Genomic DNA, 20,973 nt, shown 5'->3' with positions numbered 1-20,973 from the left:
AATGGATCCGCAAACCACCTAAAAACCACCTCTGTGCTGCTGCCTGCAGACTTTTGTCCATGTACTGTTCTCCGAGCCCCTTAGAGGAAAAACTACTTTATGTACCCAAAACATTTAAACTTTAACACGCAAAGCACCCGCTGTAATTTTTCTGCATCTTAGTCATGATTTTGTATGTGGATGAGTCTAATTTAATTTTCACATCAGAGGTATGGCTTTTTGCTCACAACTTTATCTCAAAGACCACTTCTGATAAGACCTTGCTGTACTTTAGATGGGTGTAACGGGTCCCAGTGGTTTCTTCCAATTCTAATTCGAGAATAGTGCTGAGCATTTTCTGATTTTGAAGAAAAGTTTAAAGTGGATGTAAACCCGAAAAAAAAAAAAAAAGTTTTATTAAGACTTCTACCTTGTACAGTAGATGATGTCATGTCATCTGTGCCAAGTCTTGCCATGAAGTTAATCCAGCTCTGAGCAATCGTCCTATTTTTTTTTCAGCTCGAAAAAAAAAATGACACACAGATAAATATGTGCCGGTTTCTTCCCCGTGCTGTGAGTGACAGGTAATCTCCATATCTTATGCACTAGCATCTCAGAGCTACCACAGCTATGCCCAAATCTCCTCCCCACTACAGCCTGTGTGGCAGATGCGCAGGAGTCACAGGGGGGCCGTCAGTGTGCTCTGCTTCTGCCCAGAATGCGCTGTGTCCCCTGGGCACGCACTTCTCGTATAACATGTGCGAGGTTCGCCCTCACGCCGCTGCCAGCCCAAGGGGAGTGTAGAGGCGGGCGGGAGTCTAGTGACGTCACGGATCCGCCCACCAAGCGCCGCAGCATAGACCTGCCCATGGATTCCGGAGTTTTGTGGGGCTCCGTGTAGGAAAAGGGGTGGGTTATGAAAGGTAGAAAGGCATATATAGATATATACTTTATTATCATGGCAAGAGTTGATATTTATCAATGGTGTGTTTACATCCACTTTAATTTTTTTCTATTTTGTTTCACTTCGTTTATGACCACTGTTTTGCCAACCTTCCATCGTATCCGGTTTGTACTTATGCAAATGAGTGGAGACAGCATATTAGGAAACTGTTGTCCTCTTGGCTTAGGAGAGACTTGGATAATGTAGAATGGTCACCTTGTATCTCGTCACTTAGGCAATGGTGCAGAATTTATCACATCTTTTACAACCTATTTTTTATATGGTTGACCTGTTTACAAAGCTGTTTATTCTTCAGTTAACCACATGTTAAACATAGTTAATCTACACATGCCATTGATCATTAGCATGTGTTTGTCATAATTGATTAATCGTGCACTGAGATACATGCCTACAAATATATGCTTTTATTTTAAAAGATAAGTCCACCTTTTGCAAAAAAATGATAAATGCATCCAGAAAAAAAACACATTTGTTATTTCTTCATATGAGCATGCAAAGCATTGTAATCATGATCAGTGGATCAAGGAAGCAACGCACAGGCCACTGAAAACTTTTCCTCCAGCTCCATGTCAGTACCAAGGTACGGGCTTTCTGTTACTGAGCTGAAGGAAGTGTCAATGGAATACCGGTGTGGTAATCTTCACACTTGTGTTCCATTGAGAACTACAAGTCTTTTTGCCATGATGGCAGACAGGACTTGTAGTTTAACCATTCACAGATTTTTGTGAACAAATGACACGGCTGTGTGAGTGGAGGCATGCACAACCACATTAAATTCAAAAAGTTACAGGACCTGCCAGGGAGAGGAACCCAATAATCCTGTAAAAGGGGGGTGTGGTGGCTTAACACCAAGTTACATCAATATGGGTGTAACCTGTAAAATGGTATAAAACGTGAACTTGTCCTTCAAGCACCAGTATATTGTATGTCTTTTGTTAATATTTTTATATTTTAAAAACCATTGGCAACCACAACATTTGTCATCAACTAACCCAAAATAAAAATTACATTAAGCCATTAATTGTAACTATAAGGCAAACGCTGGAGTATGAAGCATAGGGTGCTTTTTCCAATAGCACAAATACTTTGAAGATCTTAACAGTAGGTTTGGAATCTAGATAAAGCTGATATTTCAGTTTTTGGGAGGGCACTGAAAGGTTGCCTCCCCGCCTTTCAAGTTCTTTGGCTATACTTTGTGTCTCTGCCGCATACTATAGGAATATAATGAAAGCTGCTGGACTACCCAATTGTTAGTTCATTCTTCTTGTTGTTACAGGAATCCCATCCAGGATGCAATTCCCTGCCCAGTAAAAAATACAAAATATCAGTTTTGGGTGGCGTTGACCTTTAAAGTGGTCCTATATTAAAAAATACGTCCATATTCACGTAAATATTTAACTACCATGCCGCAAATAAAAATGAATAAAGATCACAAAGTATTAACTTTTTTTTATAAAGGGTGATTCTGAGAATGGGACAGCACTGAGTTCTAGGGTGAGGTTGTATATTGTATAATAAACAGAGTACCCAAATTAATATATTGGCTAGGATTCAACCATAAACCATTGAACTAGCCTGAAAAGACTGCAACCAAAAGCCGCAGCTTCAGTTGCACTAATATCCACCGAATAAAAAATCTTGTAAAAATGTGAACCAGGTTGTGACCTTGCAGACCTGAGCAACTGAAGCTTGATGGCAAATAGCCCAAGAGGCACCTATACTCCTGGTAGAATGAGTCATTACATGAAAAGGTGAAGCCTTTCCTTTCAAACCATAAGCTTGAGATAAAATAGAGTCTCATTGCCTGACTGCGGCCATTAATTTCAGATACCTCCTGATAGCCTGAGCCAGATCTAAAGTGTGGAGAGCCTCCCCCCCCAGCAACTGAGGCCTAGGACAAAAAGAAGGCATAGCAATCTCCTGGTTGAAATGGGAGGTTGAAACCACCTTATGCAAAAAAAATGGCTGAGGAGGAAGAACCACCATGGTGAAGTACCAGAAATAGCTCCCTGCAAGAAAGAGCCGCCAGCTCCGATACCCTCCACAACGAAGTAATGGCAACCAGGAACACAACCTTCTGTGTCAAAAGAACTAGGGGAAGATCTGGAATAGGCTCAAACTGAGGTCTCTGTAGAACAAAAAAACAAACAAGGGGGTTAAAGGTGATCTGACTGGAGGAATAATGTTGGAATTCAACATGAATTACTATCATATGTATGGATGTTGTACATATGTTTACTTATTTCCAAGACCAGCCATGCTGACACTTGCAGTCCCACAGTTTTAAAAGGTACAGAGGAATGTGGCCCCAAACAGAATCTGCATACCAAAAGGGCTTATCTCCAGCCCACCTGGGGTGCTAGAAGCTTCAAAGAAATTGATTACAAAGACGGCCCAGGGCGTATGGACTGCAATACTGCCCCCAGAGCCAAGTATGGCAGAACAGTCAGTAATATAAGGAGGATGGTCTGATTGAACACTGATTGGTCCAAAGCAAATGGAACTGGTAATGGGGGGAGTTTGAATGAGTGATGAGTGAGTTTGTAAAAAGGGTTGTGACAGAAAGTTCTCTGTCTTTGTCGCTGCAAAGCCTTACCATGAGGATGTCTCTCTGCCATCTTGGGACTTTGCTCTGACTGATGGTTTGGGCCTAAACTCCATGCGGCACAGAGCTGTCTCTATCAACATCATGAGATCAGCCGACGAGTCTAGCTATAGGATTCGATAAGTATATTCTTGTATTATGTTCTGATTGTAAGCTTTGTAACATTGCAATTTCTTGTAATACCTTTATGTTAGTTTTTCCTAATTCTGCTGTTTTAGTACATTCCTATTTTCTCAGGAATAAATGTAACTTGTTTACTAAGCAGATGTGTTTGGTATATCATTGTGCTTATCAGACTCTTATAGACTAGCAATTATAGGGACTAGACAATTTAATACATGTACGCAATAGTTATATAGGATATAAATAGATTGTATAATATTGCAGCGGTTACATCAAATAATAACATGTTTCTGCACAAATGGAATCATTATATAGAATAGGTAGATATTTATTAACAATGTTCTGAATCTGTCCAAATTCTAGACCAGTGTTTCTCAACTCCAGTCCTCAAGGCGCCCCAACGGGTCATGTTTTCAGGATTTCCCTCAGATGAAACGGCTGTGGTAATTACTAAGGCAGTGAAACTGATCAAATCACCTGTGCAAATCAATGGAAATCCTGAAAACATGACCTGTTGGGGCGCCTCGAGGACTGGAGTTGAGAAACACTGTTCTAGACTGTAGGAGAAGACTAAAGAGGGACCCATTTCATTAATCTTCTTATGTGGATTCTTTTTAAAAAGCAAGTCCATCCTGTTCTTCGCCTTAGCAATCTGATACGCTGTATTAAGGGACCACTTAAGAAAACCTCTATCGAAGCTTTATCATTCTACTCAGGGATGATGCAGGAATTGATTTGGAGAGAACCAGTCTCCTGATCCTGGTACAAAATGTTGAGAACCTAGTAGTATTGTGCAGAGAACTGCACAGCAGTGACCATCATCTTCAGACACTGGTTAAAAACTGAAAACCCTCCTATATGGGAGGGGTTATATAGGAGGGGACTTCCTATCTGGTTTGCCAGTGTCCAATCACTTAAAGAACACACACACAACTCTGCTTTGGCCCTGTTACAGGCCAGAGTGACCCCTGTGTGTAATGAGCCTCAGAACCTCAAAGCCCCTCAGAGTTTAAATGACTGCACTAATGATAGTCAACAAGCCTGATTCCGTGTGTAAAACTTTGGAATGCATTTAGATATTTCAAACTTAAAGAATCATGAACCAGGACAAAAATAAAACCTGCATCGCTAGGCTGGTGCTGTAACAGTGGTGAACAAAACCCTGTGATTAGCAGTGCCTCTAGAAATGCAGCACTTATGCATTTAAAGCGGTAGTAAAGTTTGAACTAAAAAAAAAAAACGTTCTTCCTGCAAGGTAAAGGCATAATGCGCTAATGCATTGCATACTAGCTCATTATGAGAGACTTAACTTTAAACAAAGCCCTCCAGTGGCACGGTCAGCGCTGCAGAGGCTTCCATCTTCACCGGGTCTTCCTTCTGGGTTTCAGCCATTTGAATGACCGAGCCACGATAATGTCATGCTAGTCACGGCCACAGCACAGAGTTCTGAAGGAACAGCACAGGTATGCCATATCTTCAAAGCGCATGCCCCGGTCACCAGCTGCCAAACAGGTGAATAGCTCCTAGACGGTGCACGTTTAGGAGATTATAATTTACCTACAGGTAAGCTTTATTACAAGCCTACAGTACCTCTTAGTAAAAATCAAAATGAGGAGTTTACAACCACTTTAACTTTTGAAAGTAATCAGCATTTTTCTAACTTATCAGTTAGCTGATCACTTTATGATTATGACAGCACTGGTTGGTGAATACTCCAAATGTAGGAGAATATATGCAAACACATTTCAGAACACTGCTTATTTATGAATGGCTCTCATAGAGAAAAAAAGCACAGATGTTAAGGGATCTATTTATATTTTTTTCACTCAAGAATCACACAATTTACATTAGGAAATGTGTGACTCATGGGTGAAAACGTTGAAAAATATGCCCTTAAATTAATTCTCAGGCATGTAAATCTAGTGGAAGAGTTATATCTATTGATAGCCAAAAAAAACTAGCCCAAAATGACTAATGGGCATTTCGACTTGCGTGTAAATTCCTTGTCTTGGATTACAGTACAGGACACATGACTTACTGGGGAGTAGGGGAGTAGTTGGGACAGCTGCATGGGCTCCATAATTTAGTTTTTTATACTGATATATTTGATCTAGCAATATCTCTAACTAGTGAGGATAGGTAATGGCACATAATAAACATTATATCTTTATATTGGTATGCACTTATATAATTGGGTGTAGTCACAATTTGACTAAAGGCTACTTACTATCTCTGTGGTCTTATAAAACATAGCAGCTATAATACTACTGATAGCCCATAATTAATGATTGATCTGCATAGGGATAGGTCCATAATGTACCAAAATTTGATTTATTTACAGTATATTCTATTACAGCGCACCACTAGCTATCCATTGGCATATTGTCATTGCTGTGGGATTCCCTCCTCTTTTCTCTGTTCATTGAAGCATTTACTCCTGAGTCCACCTGTCCATAGAGCTCACTCTTCCAGGTGGTTTTGATTTTAAGTAGTTGTACACATTGCTAACTTCTGTGGCAGGTAATATATGACATAAAATGTAAAAAATGGATATGTGATGCACCGTGTGTCAAAGCTCAAAATAGCCAAGGTCTGAACATTCACCTGGTAGAACGTGTAAACAGAGGACCAGGTGGTGGCCTTGTAAATCTAGTAAGCAGATGCTTGATGCAGCCCTGGTGGAATAGGCTCCCCTTCCTGCTACTTCTTTGGAGGATGCCAGACGGTGTTCTCCCTTAAAGTACATAGTCCACTCCCACATATTGGCCGATTGTTTTAGGTCCATTTGGTCTGAAGACTTCTGAGGGGAGGACACTCAATTGCCCATGCAAGTGACATCATTACTAGTGACATCATCTCACTACTACATGCCGCCATCTACAGCGCATGTGCTCGTCTGGCGTTCTGGTGGAATTTGCTCCATTACAGAGAAGCCGGGAGGACCACAGAGATGGTGCCATCTTGTCAGGCTGTTGGGTGAGCATTGCACCCAGGTTGGCCAGTGTGAGACAGCACCTGTGAAGCTAATTTAATTAATGGACGGACCACTCTTTGAGCTATATGTATAAGAAAGGTATTCTGCTGCATATTATACCCTCTTGGCTTCTGCTAAACAGTTGTAAAATATATATTTGCTGGTGACTGAAGACTGTAAGAACCCTTTATATAAGTTATATGCCCAAATTATATTTTATGGGGTACTTATTTTTGGGTAATGCTATATTGGCCTGAGATGAGAACTAGTTATACCCATTTGGAAATTTCTGTTTGGTGGATTACTCTGCCCACCACATCTTACCCTCTTTTTGTTTTTCCCCTAGTTAATAAAAGACCACTCCTTGGGCATTTTGATAGAGCCTGGAAGTACCTATCCACATATTTAAGATTATCTGGAGTCCCAGTTGTTATATGGCCACTAAGACACATTTATTTGTTGTGTTACCTGACAAACATGAATTGGTCTATATTAGGTGATTTAAGGTTAGCTTTCCAGCCTTAGTATCTATATATCAGTTTATTTAAAATGCTTTTCTATACTTCATAGGCTACATGAGCTATGGATTCCTTTATCTTGTGCAGCAGTTGAGAGAGTATCTTCATTGGAGGGAAGGCATAAACCAGTTTGGGTTGAGTCCAAGGGCATCTACTATGAAGGTAAGAGGATCCCTGGTCTTAACTACGAATTTGTTGAGCTTGGTTTTGAACCTGGAGCCAGGATGTTAATATCAGTTTTTTCCCATCTTTGATAAGGATTTTGAAAGATCTTTAGGTGCACAGACCATTGTCCAAGGTCTAGGCGTGGACGGCTTAGGAAGTCTGCCTGGCAATTATCCACTCTAGAGATGTGGACGACCAAGACAGCAGAAATGTGAATTTCCACCCAGGAGAATATCAGACTTGCTTCTCTAAAGGTTGGTTCACATCTGTGCAGTACAGTTTAGGAGAGTTGCTTTTCAGGTACATTATACCTACGTTTTTGTTGTGTTACCATTGAATTATAGTATATATCGTATATAATATGCATTTTCATAAAATTGTATCAAGGATGCAGCATGCAGGATTTTTTTAATGCACCACACCTAAACCACATATAAAAACAGACAGGTGTGAACATAGCCTTAGGTCAGCTTCACTTCTGGTGCCCCCATTGATGGTTTATATGAGCCACTGCTGTGGCATTGTCCGACTGTTCCCTGACTGGATGGCCTTGCATATGGGAGGTCCATAGTTGTAGAGATTAGCTGATGGCTCACAGTTCCAGAATGTTGACAGAGGGTTTTGTATTGTGAATAGGATTGAATAGAAACCTTGAAAACATTATTCTGAAGGAACTGGTACAATTGGAAGTTGGTGTAATGCAATCAATACATGTGCTTTCCTTTGGCATTCTCCATCAAAAGGCATGTGTAGAAGACATTTTTTACAGTTTAACAAACCAAGATTTTAACCACAAAATTCTTTACATACAGTGGGGACGGAAAGTATTCAGACCCCGTTACATTTTTCATTCTTTGTTATATTGCAGTCATTTGCTAAAATCATTTAAGTTCATTTTTTTTGCTCATTAATGTACACACAGCACCCCATATTGACAGAAAAACACAGAATTGTTGACATTTTTGCAGATTTATTAAAAAAGAAAAACTGAAATATCACATGGTCCTAAGTATTCAGACCCTTTGCTGTGACACTCATATTTAACTCAGGTGCTGTCCATTTCTTCTGATCATCCTTGAGATGGTCCTACACCTTCATTTAAGTCCAGCTGTGTTTGATTATACGGATTGGACTTGATTAGGAAAGCCACACACCTGTCTATATAAGACCTTACAGCTCACAGTGCATGTCTCATCACCTGTCCAATACAGTCCTAACAGTGAAGCATGGTGGTGGCAGCATCATGCTGTGGGGGTGTTTTTCAGCTGCAGGGACAGGACGACTGGATGCAATCGAGAGAAAGATGAATGCGGCCAAGTACAGGGATATCCTGGATGAAAACCTTCTCCAGAGTGCTCAGGACCACAGTGATCTTTGGGTTCTTCTTTACCTCTCTCACCAAGGCTCTTCTCCCCCGTTAGCTCAGTTTGGCCAGACGGCCAGCTCTAGGAAGGGTTCTGGTCATCCCAAACGTCTTCCATTTAAGGATTATGGAGGCCACTGTGCTCTTAGGAACCTTAAGTGCAGCAGAATTTTTTTTTTGTAACCTTGGCCAGATCTGTGCCTTGCCACAATTCTGTCTCTGAGCTCTTCAGGCAGTTCCTTTGACCTCATGATTCTCATTTGTTCTGACATGCACTGTGAGCTGTAAGGTCTTATATAGACAGGTGTGTGGCTTTCCTAATCAAGTCCAATACGTATAATCAAACACAGCTGGACTCAAATGAAGGTGTAGAACCATCTCAAGGATGATCAGAAGAAATAGACAGCACCTGCGTTAAATATATGAGTGTCACAACAAAGGGTCTGAATACTTGAGACCATGTGATATTTCAGTTTTTCTTTTTTAATAAATCTGCAAAAATGTCAACAATTCTGTGTTTTTCTGTCAATATGGGGTGCTGTGTGTACATTAATGAGCAAAAAAAAAAATGAACTTAAATGATTTTAGCAAATGACTGCAATATAACAAAGAATGAAAAATTTAAGGGGGTCTGAATACTTTCCATCCCCACTGTATGTAAAGAATTTTGTGGTTAAAATCTTGGTTTGTTAAACTGTAAAAAATATCACATGGTCCTAAGTATTCAGACCCTTTGCTCAGTATTTAGTAGAAGCACCCTTTTGATCTAATACAGCCATGAGTCTTTTTGGGAAAGATGCAACAAGTTTTTTCACACCTGGTTTTGGGGATCCTCTGCCATTCCTCCTTGCAGATCCTCTCCAGGTCTGTAAGGTTGGATGGTAAACGTTGGTGGACAGCCATTTTTAGGTCTCTCCAGAGATGCTCAATTGGGTTTAAGTCATGGCTCTGGCTGGGCCATTCAAGAACAGTCACGAAGTTGTTGTGAAGCCACTCCTTCGTTATTTTAGCTGTGTGCTTAGGGTCATTGTCTTGTTGGAAGGTAAACCTTTGGCCCAGTCTGAGGTCCTGAACACTCTGGAGAAGGTTTTCATCCAGGATATCCCTGTACTTGGCCGCATTCATCGTTCTCTCAATTGCATCCAGTCGTCCTGTCCCTGCAGCTGAAAAACACCCCCACAGCATGATGCTGCCACCACCATGCTTCACTGTTAGGACTGTATTGGACAGGTGATGAGACATGCACTGTGAGCTGTAAGGTCTTATATAGACAGGTGTGTGGCTTTCCTAATCAAGTCCAATCAGTATAATCAAGCACAGCTGGACTAAAATGAAGGTGTAGAACCATCTCAAGGATGATCAGAAGAAATGGACAGCACCTGAGTTAAATATATGAGTGTCACAACAAAGGGTCTGAATACTTGAGACCATGTGATATTTCAGTTTTTCTTTTTTAATAAATCTGCAAAAATGTCAACAATTCTGTGTTTTTCTGTCAATATGGGGTGCTGTGTGTACATTCACGAGGAAAAAAAATGAACTTAAGTGATTTTAGCAAATGACTGCAATATAATAAAGAGTGAAAAATTTAAAGGGGTCTGAATAATTTCTGTCCCCACTGTAGCAATACCTGACTGCAAGGGCACAGAAGGCCTTTAACCACTTGACGACCGCCTCACGCCGATGTACGTCGGCAAAGTGGCACGGACAGGCAAAATCACGTACATGTACGTGATTTGCCTTCCGCGGGTGGGGGGTCCGATCGGACCCCCCCCCGGTGCCCGAGGCGGTCGTCTTTTGTCCAGCGGTGATCCGTGATGAGGGGGAGACCATCCGTTCGTGGCCCCCCCCTCGCGATCGCCGCCGGCCAATGAGAACACTCCTTTGCTGCTGTATGCTAAACAGCAGCAAAGGAAGTGATGTCATCTCCCCTCGGGTCGGTATTTTCCGTTCCGGCCCGAGGAGAGAAGACATCTATGTGAGTGCACAACACACACACACACACACACACACAGTAGAACATGCCAGGCACACAAAACACCCCGATCCCCCCCCCGATCACCCCCCCCCGTCACAAACTGACACCAGCAGTTTTTTTTTTTTTTTTTTTTCTGATTACTGCATAGTGTCAGTTTGTGACAGTTACAGTGTTGGGACAGTGAGTATTACCCCCCTTTAGGTCTAGGGTACCCCCCTAACCCCCCCTAATAAAGTTTTAACCCCTTGATCACCCCCTGTCACCAGTGTCACTAAGCGATCATTTTTCTGATCGCTGTATTAGTGTCGCTGGTGACGCTAGTTAGTGAGGTAAATATTTAGGTTCGCCGTCAGCGTTTTATAGCGTCAGGGACCCCCATATACTACCTAATAAATGTTTTAACCCCTTGATTGCCCCCTAGTTAACCCTTTCACCACTGATCACCGTATAACCGTTACGGATGACGCTGGTTAGTTCGTTTATTTTTTATAGTGTCAGGGCACCCGCCGTTTATTACCGAATAAAGGTTTAGCCCCCTGATCGCCCGGCGGTGATATGCGTCGCCCCAGGCAGCGTCAGATTAGCGCCAGTACCGCTAACACCCACGCATGCAGCATACGCCTCCCTTAGTGGTATAGTATCTGATCGGATCAATATCTGATCCGATCAGATCTATACTAGCGTCCCCAGCAGTTTAGGGTTCCCAAAAACGCAGTGTTAGCGGGATCAGCCCAGATACCTGCTAGCACCTGCGTTTTGTGCCTCCGCCCAGCCCACCCAAGTGCAGTATCGATCGATCACTGTCACTTACAAAACACTAAACGCATAACTGCAGCGTTCGCAGAGTCAGGCCTGATCCCTGCGATCGCTAACAGTTTTTTTGGTAGCATTTTGGTGAACTGGCAAGCACCAGCCCCAGGCGTCAGGTTAGCGCCAGTACCGCTAACACCCACGCACGCAGCATACGCCTCCCTTAGTGGTATAGTATCTGAACGGATCAATATCTGATCCGATCAGATCTATACTAGCGTCCCCAGCAGTTTAGGGTTCCCAAAAACGCAGTGTTAGCGGAATCAGCCCAGATACCTGCTAGCACCTGCGTTTTGCCCCTCCGCCCGGCCCAGCTCAGCCCACCCAAGTGCAGTATCGATCGATCACTGACACTTACAAAACACTAAACGCATAACTGCAGCGTTCGCAGAGTCAGGCCTGATCCCTGCGATCGCTAACAGTTTTTTTTGTAGCGTTTTGGTGAACTGGCAAGCACCAGCCCCAGGCAGCGTCAGATTAGCGCCAGTACCGCTAACACCCACGCACGCACCGTACACCTCCCTTAGTGGTATAGTATCTGATCGCATCAATATCTGATCCGATCAGATCTATACTAGCGTCACCAGCAGTTTAGGGTTCCCAAAAACGCAGTGTTAGCGGGATCAGCCCAGATACCTGCTAGCACCTGCGTTTTGCCCCTCCGCCCGGCCCGGCACAGCCCACCCAAGTGCAGTATCGATCGATCACTGACACTTACAAAACACTAAACGCATAACTGCAGCGTTCGCAGAGTCAGGCCTGATCCCTGCGATCGCTAACGTTTTTTGGTAGCGTTTTGGTGAACTGGCAAGCGCCAGCGGCCTAGTACACCCCGGTCGTAGTCAAACCAGCACTGCAGTAACACGTGGTGACGTGGCGAGTCCCATAAGTGCAGTTGAAGCTGGTGAGGTGGCAAGCACAAGTAGTGTCCCGCTGCCACCAAAAAGACAAACACAGGCCCATCGTGCCCATAGTGCCCTTCCTGCTGCATTCGCCAATCCTAATTGGGAACCCACCGCTTCTGCGGCGCCCGTACTTCCCCCATTCACATCCCCAACCAAATGCAGTCGGCTGCATGAGAGGCATTTTTATGTCCTCCCGAGTACCCCTACCCAACGAACCCCCAAAAAAGATGTTGTGTCTGCAGTAAGAGCGCGGATATAGGCGTGACACCCGCTATTATTGTCCCTCCTGTCCTGACAATCCTGGTCTTGCATTGGTGAATGTTTTGAACGCTACCATTCACTAGTTGAGTATTAGCGTAGGGTACAGCATTGCACAGACTAGGCACACTTTCACAGGGTCTCCCAAGATGCCATCGCATTTTGAGAGACCCGAACCTGGAACCAGTTACCGTTATAAAAGTTAGTTACAAAAAAAGTGTAAAAAAAAAAAAAAAATATGAAATAAAAAAAAATAGTTGTTGTTTTATTGTTCTCTCTCTCTCTATTCTCTCTCTCTATTGTTCTGCTCTTTTTTACTGTATTCTATTCTGCAATGTTTTATTGTTATTGTTATTGTTATTATGTTTTATCATGTTTGTTTTTCAGGTGTGTAATTATTTACACTTTACTGTGCTTTATTGTTAACCATTGTTAACCATTTTTTTGTCTTCAGGTACGCCATTCACGACTTTGAGTGGTTATACCAGAATGATGCCTGCAGGTTTAGGTATCATCTTGGTATCATTCTTTTCAGCCAGCGGTCGGCTTTCATGTAAAAGCAATCCTAGCGGCTAATTAGCCTCTAGACTGCTTTTACAAGCCGTGGGAGGGAATTCCCCTCCCCCCCCCCACCGTCTTCCGTGTTTTTCTCTGGCTCTCCTGTCTCAACAGGGAACCTGAGAATGCAGCCGGTGATTCAGCCAGCTGACCATAGAGCTGATCAGAGACCAGAGTGGCTCCAAACATCTCTATGGCCTAAGAAACCGGAAGCTACGAGTATTTCATGACTTAGATTTCGCCGGATGTAAATAGCGCCATTGGGAAATTGGGGAAGCATTTTATCACACCGATCTTGGTGTGGTCAGATGCTTTGAGGGCAGAGGAGAGATCTAGGGTCTAATAGACCACAATTTTTTCAAAAAAGAGTACCTGTCACTACCTATTGCTATCATAGGGGATATTTACATTCCCCGAGATAACAATAAAAATGATTAAAAAAAAAAATATGAAAGGAACAGTTTAAAAGTAAGATTAAAAAAGCAAAAAAATAATAAAGAAAAAAAAAAAAAAAAAAAAAAAAACACCCCTGTCGCCCCCTGCTCTCGCGCTAAGGCGAACGCAAGCGGCGGTCTGTCGTCAAACATAAACAGCAATTGCACCATGCATGTGAGGTATCACCGCGAAGGCCAGATCGAGTGCAGTAATTTTTCCAGTAGACCTCCTCTGTAAATCTAAAGTGGTAACCTGTAAAGGCTTTTGAAGGCTTTTAAACATGTATTTATTTTGTTGCCACTGCACGTTTGTGCGCAATTTTAAAGCATGTCATGTTTGGTATCCATGTACTCGGCCTAAGATCATCTTTTTTATTTCATCAAACATTTGGGCAATATAGCGTGTTTTAGTGCATTAAAATTAAAAAAAGTGTGTTTTTTCCCCAAAAAATGCGTTTGAAAAATCGCTGCGCAATTACTGTGTGAAAAAAAAAATGAAACACCCACCATTTTAATCTGTAGGGCATTTGCTTTAAAAAAATATATAATGTTTGGGGGTTCAAAGTAATTTTTTTGCAAAAAAAAAAAACTTTTTCATGTAAACAATAAGTGTCAGAAAGGGCTTTGTCTTCAAGTGGTTAGAAGAGTGGGTGATGTGTGACATAAGCTTCTAAATGTTGTGCATAAAATGCCAGGACAGTTCAAAACCCCCCCAAATGACCCCATTTTGGAAAGTAGACACCCCAAGCTATTTGCTGAGAGGCATGTCGAGTCCATGGAATATTTTATATTGCGACACAAGTTGCGGGAAAGAGACAAATTTTTTTTTTTTTTTTTGCACAAAGTTGTCACTAAATGATATATTGCTCAAACATGCCATGGAAATATGTGAAATTACACCCCAAAATACATTCTGCTGCTTCTCCTGAGTACGGGGATACCACATGTGTGAGACTTTTTGGGAGCCTAGCCGCGTACGGGACCCCGAAAACCAAGCACCGCCTTCAGGCTTTCTAAGGGCGTGAATTTTTGATTTCACTCTTCACTGCCTATCACAGTTTCGGAGGCCATGGAATGCCCAGGTGGCACAAAACCCCCCCAAATGACCCCATTTTGGAAAGTAGACACCCCAAGCTATTTGCTGAGAGGTATAGTGAGTATTTTGCAGACCTCACTTTTTGTCACAAAGTTTTGAAAATTGAAAAAAGAAAAAAAAAAATGTTTTTTCTTGTCTTTCTTCATTTTCAAAAACAAATGAGAGCTGCAAAATACTCACCATGCCTTTCAGCAAATAGCTTGGGGTGTCTACTTTCCAAAATGGGGTCATTTGGGGGGGTTTTGTGCCACCTGGGCATTCCATGGCCTCCGAAACTGTGATAGGCAGTAAAGAGTGAAATCAAAAATTTTCACCCTTAGAAATCCTGAAGGCAGTGATTGGTTTTCGGGGTCCAGTACGCGGCTAGGCTCCCAAAAAGTCCCACACATGTGGTATCCCCATACTCAGGAGAAGCAGCTAAATGTATTTTGGGGTGCAATTCCACATATGCCCATGGCTTGTGTGAGCAATATATCATTTAGTGACAACTTTATGAAAAAAAAAAAAAAAAAAAGTGTCACTTTCCCGCAACTTGTGTCAAAATATAAAATATTCCATGGACTCAATATGCCTCTCAGCAAATAGCTTGGGGTGTCTACTTTCCAAAATGGGGTCATTTTGGGGGGTTTTGTGCCACCTGGGCATTCCATGGCCTCCGAAACTGTGATAGGCAGTGAAGAGTGAAAGCAAAAATTTACACCCTTAGAAATCCTGAAGGCGGTGATTGGTTTTCGGGGCCCCGTACGCGGCTAGGCTCCCAAAAAGTCCCACACATGTGGTATCCCCATACTCAGGAGAAGCAGCTAAATGTATTTTGGGGTGCAATTCCACATAGGCCCATGGCCTGTGTGAGCAATATATCATTTAGTGACGACTTTTTGTAAATATTTTTTTTTTTTTTTTTGTCATTTTTCAATCACTTGGGACAAAAAAAATAAATATTCAATGGGTTCAACATGCCTCTCAGCAATTTCCTTGGGGTGTCTACTTTCCAAAATGGGGTCATTTGGGGGGGTTTTGTACTGCCCTGCCATTTTAGCACCTCAAGAAATGACATAGGCAGTCATAAACTAAAAGCTGTGTAAATTCCAGAAAATGTACCCTAGTTTGTAGACGCTATAACTTTTGCGCAAACCAATAAATATACGCTTATTGACATTTTTTTTACCAAAGACATGTGGCCGAATACATTTTGGCCTAAATGTATGACTAAAATTGAGTTTATTGGATTTTTTTTATAACAAAAAGTAGAAAATATCATTTTTTTTCAAAATTTTCGGTCTTTTTCCGTTTATAGCGCAAAAAATAAAAACCGCAGAGGTGATCAAATACCATCAAAAGAAAGCTCTATTTGTGGGAAGAAAAGGACGCAAATTTCGTTTGGGTACAGCATTGCATGACCGCGCAATTAGCAGTTAAAGCGACGCAGTGCCAAATTGGAAAAAGACCTCTGGTCCTTAGGCAGCATAATGGTCCGGGGCTCAAGTGGTTAAGAGGGCTTCTAGATGCCTATGAATAGAATTCATAAAAGATGGAAAGACCTTAATAGGAACTGTCTGGCTTTTTTAAGTCTGCCATAAACAACCATGTATGCGCGGGCTGCTTGTACAGAAATTGATCAATTAATCAACTTGGGTACAACCAGCCTGTAGGATTTTCTATTTGAATATTGCCAGTGGCTATAGCCACTAGCAATAATCACTGTGTTCTCCTGCTTCCCCTATGGTTGCAGGAAAAAAAAATTGCACTGTCTATGGCAGGCTTTACCTTGTAACAGCAGTTTAAAACTGTATTAAGTGCACGTGTCTTCTATCACTTGCATAATTCTAATACCTAGGCCGAATATCACACCTATCCCTTTTCAGATCTTGAAGGCCATGATTTTAAGTCAAGCTCTAACATCATCCCCATCTCACAGTCATTTTTGGTCATTCAAGTTTTAATAATAATTCTAATGCCTTTAAATGTATATATGCATAATATATACATTTATATGCTTTGGACAACATGCAATTTACAGAAAAACAAGTTCAAGTGTTGCTACAGACGGAACAAGATTTAGATTAGATATTTAGTCATAGTGGCAACAATGCTTATAATATAAAGGGAAAAAATTACTGCAATCACACCCAAACACATTTATGCAATTTTACACTTTAATGGGTTTTGAATGAGCAATTACACAGCAATCCAGTTGTTTTGTTTTAATAGTCAGGGCATGTGCACTAAATATGTATTTCAGATTTTCATAATCATGTCCCCTGTAAAATGGTAAAAGTCATAAACAAGCAATAAACATTCCTCTTAAGCTTTTTTTTTTTTTCATTTTTGCTTTTTTTTTTAACTTGAATTCTAAAGTGTCTGCTGCAACTATGCACCGTGCTCCTTTTTTTGGCATTGGTTTAAGGGAGCAGATTAGCTTTGAGAACAATATTCTAAACTGTTTCTGTAGAGTTATCAACTTCAGGGAACAAAATTCTATTTGAAAAACGCTGGAAAATTTACGTCTTTAATTGTTTAAATCTGAAGCCCAACTTTAGGCTAATTTTAGGTGTCCCCTGCAAAAAAAAAAAAAAAAAAAAAAAAAAAAAAAAAAAAAAAAAAAAAAAAAAACTTACCTTCAGTCTGGAGCTTTTACCAGCTGTACTTTCTTTACAGCAGAAGACATTCTCAGGCATTTAGCATCATTCAGTGTTGAAAACTGAGAACATACTGTGAGTACAGGGTGTTCATGGGTCTACCCCCTAGCATATACTATGTAATGATGCAGAGAGCAGCACTGACATTATCAAATCCATCCAAGAGGATTGGGGGGGGGAGCACTGGAGGGGAAAGGAGGTTGGGAGTAGAGCTTGGAATAGGGCTTGAAACAACTAGCAGTATTTAACTAGAAATAGTCAAATGGTAAAAGTATGATGCTGTAAATACAGATGTGCACACAGCAAATCCAAAATAAGGTTCAACTCATAGGAAAATGGCTGAACAAGTAAGAAGATAGTAAGAGTGCGTACGAGTTCCACAATTATGGTTAACTGACCTACAGAGGATTCATGTGAAACAATATGGTGGAAAACAATTTAAATGGGGTACAACCCTCTTTTACTGAGATGTCAGCAATATTACAGGCATTCTTTTGGTGGTGTAATCTTTTTTTTTTTAAATTCTAATTATATACAAAAACAGATTTCGTAAATTCCAACATGATTGCATTTAATGATATGCTTTACTCCGCGCCCCCCTCCCGTAAGTCCTCCCAACTCCCCCCCCAACCCTTCTCCAACCATCCCCCCCACCCTTCCTTATCTAAATTCTAAAATGTCTCCCTTTCCCCCAGTTCTCCCGATTTACCCTGTCTTATCCTCCTACAGCTTCCACATATCTCATCGTCTTCTTAACCACTTCCTGCCCGCCGGCCGTCAAATGACGGCTGGGCGGTGCGGCTCTCGTTCTGGGTGGAAGTCATATGACTGCCCTCCAGAATGACTGCTCTTGCGCGCCCATGGGGGTGTGCATCGCGGCGATCGGTGGTGCAGTATGTCAGTCTGACACACCGCTAAACCGATCTTGATAAAGAGCCTCTGATGGTGGCTCTTTATCACGTGATCAGCCGTGTCCAATCATGGCTGATCACGATGTAAACAGAAAGAGCCAGACGCGAGTAAAGAAGAGCCGATCGGCTGCTCTCCTGACAGGGGGGGTCTGTGCTGATTGTTTATGAGCGCAGCCCCCCTTCGGATGCCCACCCAGGATCACCAGGATGCCGCCAGGACCACCAGGGATGCCACCACACTGGACCACCAGGTATGCCACCCTAGACCACCAGGGAAATGCCAATCAGTGCCCATCCCCAATGCCTGCCAGTGCCATCAGTGATGCCTAACAATGCCATCAGTGCCGCCTATCAGTGCCACCCATAAGTACCCATCAGTGCAGCCTTTCAGTGACCAGTGTCACCTATCAGTGCCCATTAGTGCCACCCATGAGTGCCCATCAGTACTGCATATCAATGACACTCAGTGCCGCCTACCAGTGCCACCTCATTGGTATCACCTTATCAGTGCCGCCTTATCAGTGCCCATCAGTGAAGGAGAAAACATACTTATTGACAACATTTTATAACAAACAAAAGAAAAACTTTTTTTTTTCAAAATTTTAGGTCTTTTATTTGTTTAGCAAAAAATAAAAATGCAAAGGTGATCAAATACCACCAAAAGAAAGTTCTACTTGTGGGAACAAAATGATAAAAATTCTGTTTGGGTACAGTGTAGCTTGACTGCGCAATTGTCATTTAAACAGCGACAGCGCTGAAAATGGCTTGGGCAGGAAGAGGGTGTAAGTGCCCTGTATTGAAGTAGTTAAACGCCTTCCACTCTTTCCAGCTGTTTATCATTCCCTCCTCTCCACAGTATCTCAGATATTCCACGTTATATGTCTTTTACCTTTCCAATCCAATCTTTTATTATGGGGCTTTCTGTTTCTTGGTATCTGACTTTTAGCTGCATTGATCAGGTGAGGTATCACAGATTGTTTTATTGAACTTTCTATCCCAAGCACGTCCAAGGTTCTTCTAATATTTCTCTGTTAGTAATTTCTTTTATTAACTGTAAGATCTCTTTCCAATAGCTTTTTATTTTTGGCCAATCCCACCATAAATGTGGCAGCGTTCCCACTACTTTACATCCCTGCCAACAGTATGGTGATTTCCCCGTTTGATATTTACTTACTTTGTCTGGGGTTATATACCACCTTGTGAGGCATTTATAGTTCATCTCTGCTGTGTTAGAGTCAACTGCGGAGCTACGTACCAATCTCTAAAATTCTCCTAAAATTTTGTTTATTCCCTCGTGTTCCCAATTCTTTTCCCCATTTTTTTATGTATGGTGGGGCCCCCAGCCATTCCTCTGCCATTAGAATTTTATAAATTCATGATATACCATTTTTTGTATTTGATGCCATACTCAGCCGCTTTAGCGGCCTTAGATCTTCCGCTGATCTTATTGGTTGTGGCAAGGTTCTGACAAAGTGTTTCAAATGGAGGTACCGCCATTCATTAATCACCATCAAATCTGTCTTCTGTTTTAATTCTTGAAATGTGCATATTTTCCTTTTCCCCTATATCCTTTAATTGTGCATTTTCATGTTTTATCCAATCTCCAAATAATTTCCCTTTTCCCGGTGTAAAGTAATTTGCCAAATGATTCTACCCTATTCCCCTACCTCAGACATATTATCATGTATCACTCATTATGTTCTCAATTTGTACCAATCTTTTTAAAATTTTCTCCCTTGTCCACTCCATTACATGTGATATTAACACTGCATTATAATATTTTTTTAAAGCCTGGTACCTTTAGCCCACCTTGCTTTTTATCTCTCCTTAATACCGAGAATGAGATTCTCGGTTTCCTATTCTGCCACATGAACTTAGTTATTATATTTTTCAATGTTTTAAAATATGTCTGAGGTAGGGGAATAGGCAACATTTGAAAATTGTACATAACTTTCTGTACTATTACCATCTTTATGGTATTTATTTGTCCAATCCATGAGAGGGACCTTGTTGCTATTTTTTTTATTTACGTTTTTATTTAATTTAGTAGTGGGATGAAATTTACCTGGTATAATTTCCTTGGGGATGATGTTAATCTTATTCCTAAATATTTAATTTTGTCTTCCATGTAAATTGAAATTCTTGCTGTAGGCACCGTTCTTCCTGTTTATTTACATTTATGTTTAATGGTGGTGTAATCTTAACTATTGGATGGACATATTACTAAAGTCTCAATAAAAGGAGCTTTACCTCACTTAAATTTCAGGTTGTGCTATGTTGTATTTTCCTTTAATAAACACATTTTCCATTGTATGTGGCCCTTGGAATATCACCCCCTTCATAATCTGGGTCTATTTTATGGGCACCTTTTATCATCTCCCACAACTGGTACCATCAAAACCAAATGATAAAAAGCTGGAAACATGAAATATTTTGACTTCATAGTGATTAAGCATTTTTCTGATAGAAATGATGTTTCTTGCTAGTTCAGCACAAACAAAACAATAAATAATTTCAGTCATCCGAATGTTATAGCACTATTTTATTTACCTGTACAGCATTTATTTGTTAAAAAACAACAACTAATCAAACCACTGCACACACAGTCCATCTCAAAGCAGCACAGATTTTTCTGTACGTTAGACACTGGCTGAAGAAGTGTGGTTCACACCTAATGTACTCTGGAAGGAAGT

This window comes from Aquarana catesbeiana, linkage group LG03 (genome assembly GCF_042186555.1).
Source record: "Aquarana catesbeiana isolate 2022-GZ linkage group LG03, ASM4218655v1, whole genome shotgun sequence".
Taxonomy (NCBI): domain Eukaryota; kingdom Metazoa; phylum Chordata; class Amphibia; order Anura; family Ranidae; genus Aquarana; species Aquarana catesbeiana.
Note: the sequence above shows the minus strand (reverse complement) of the source record.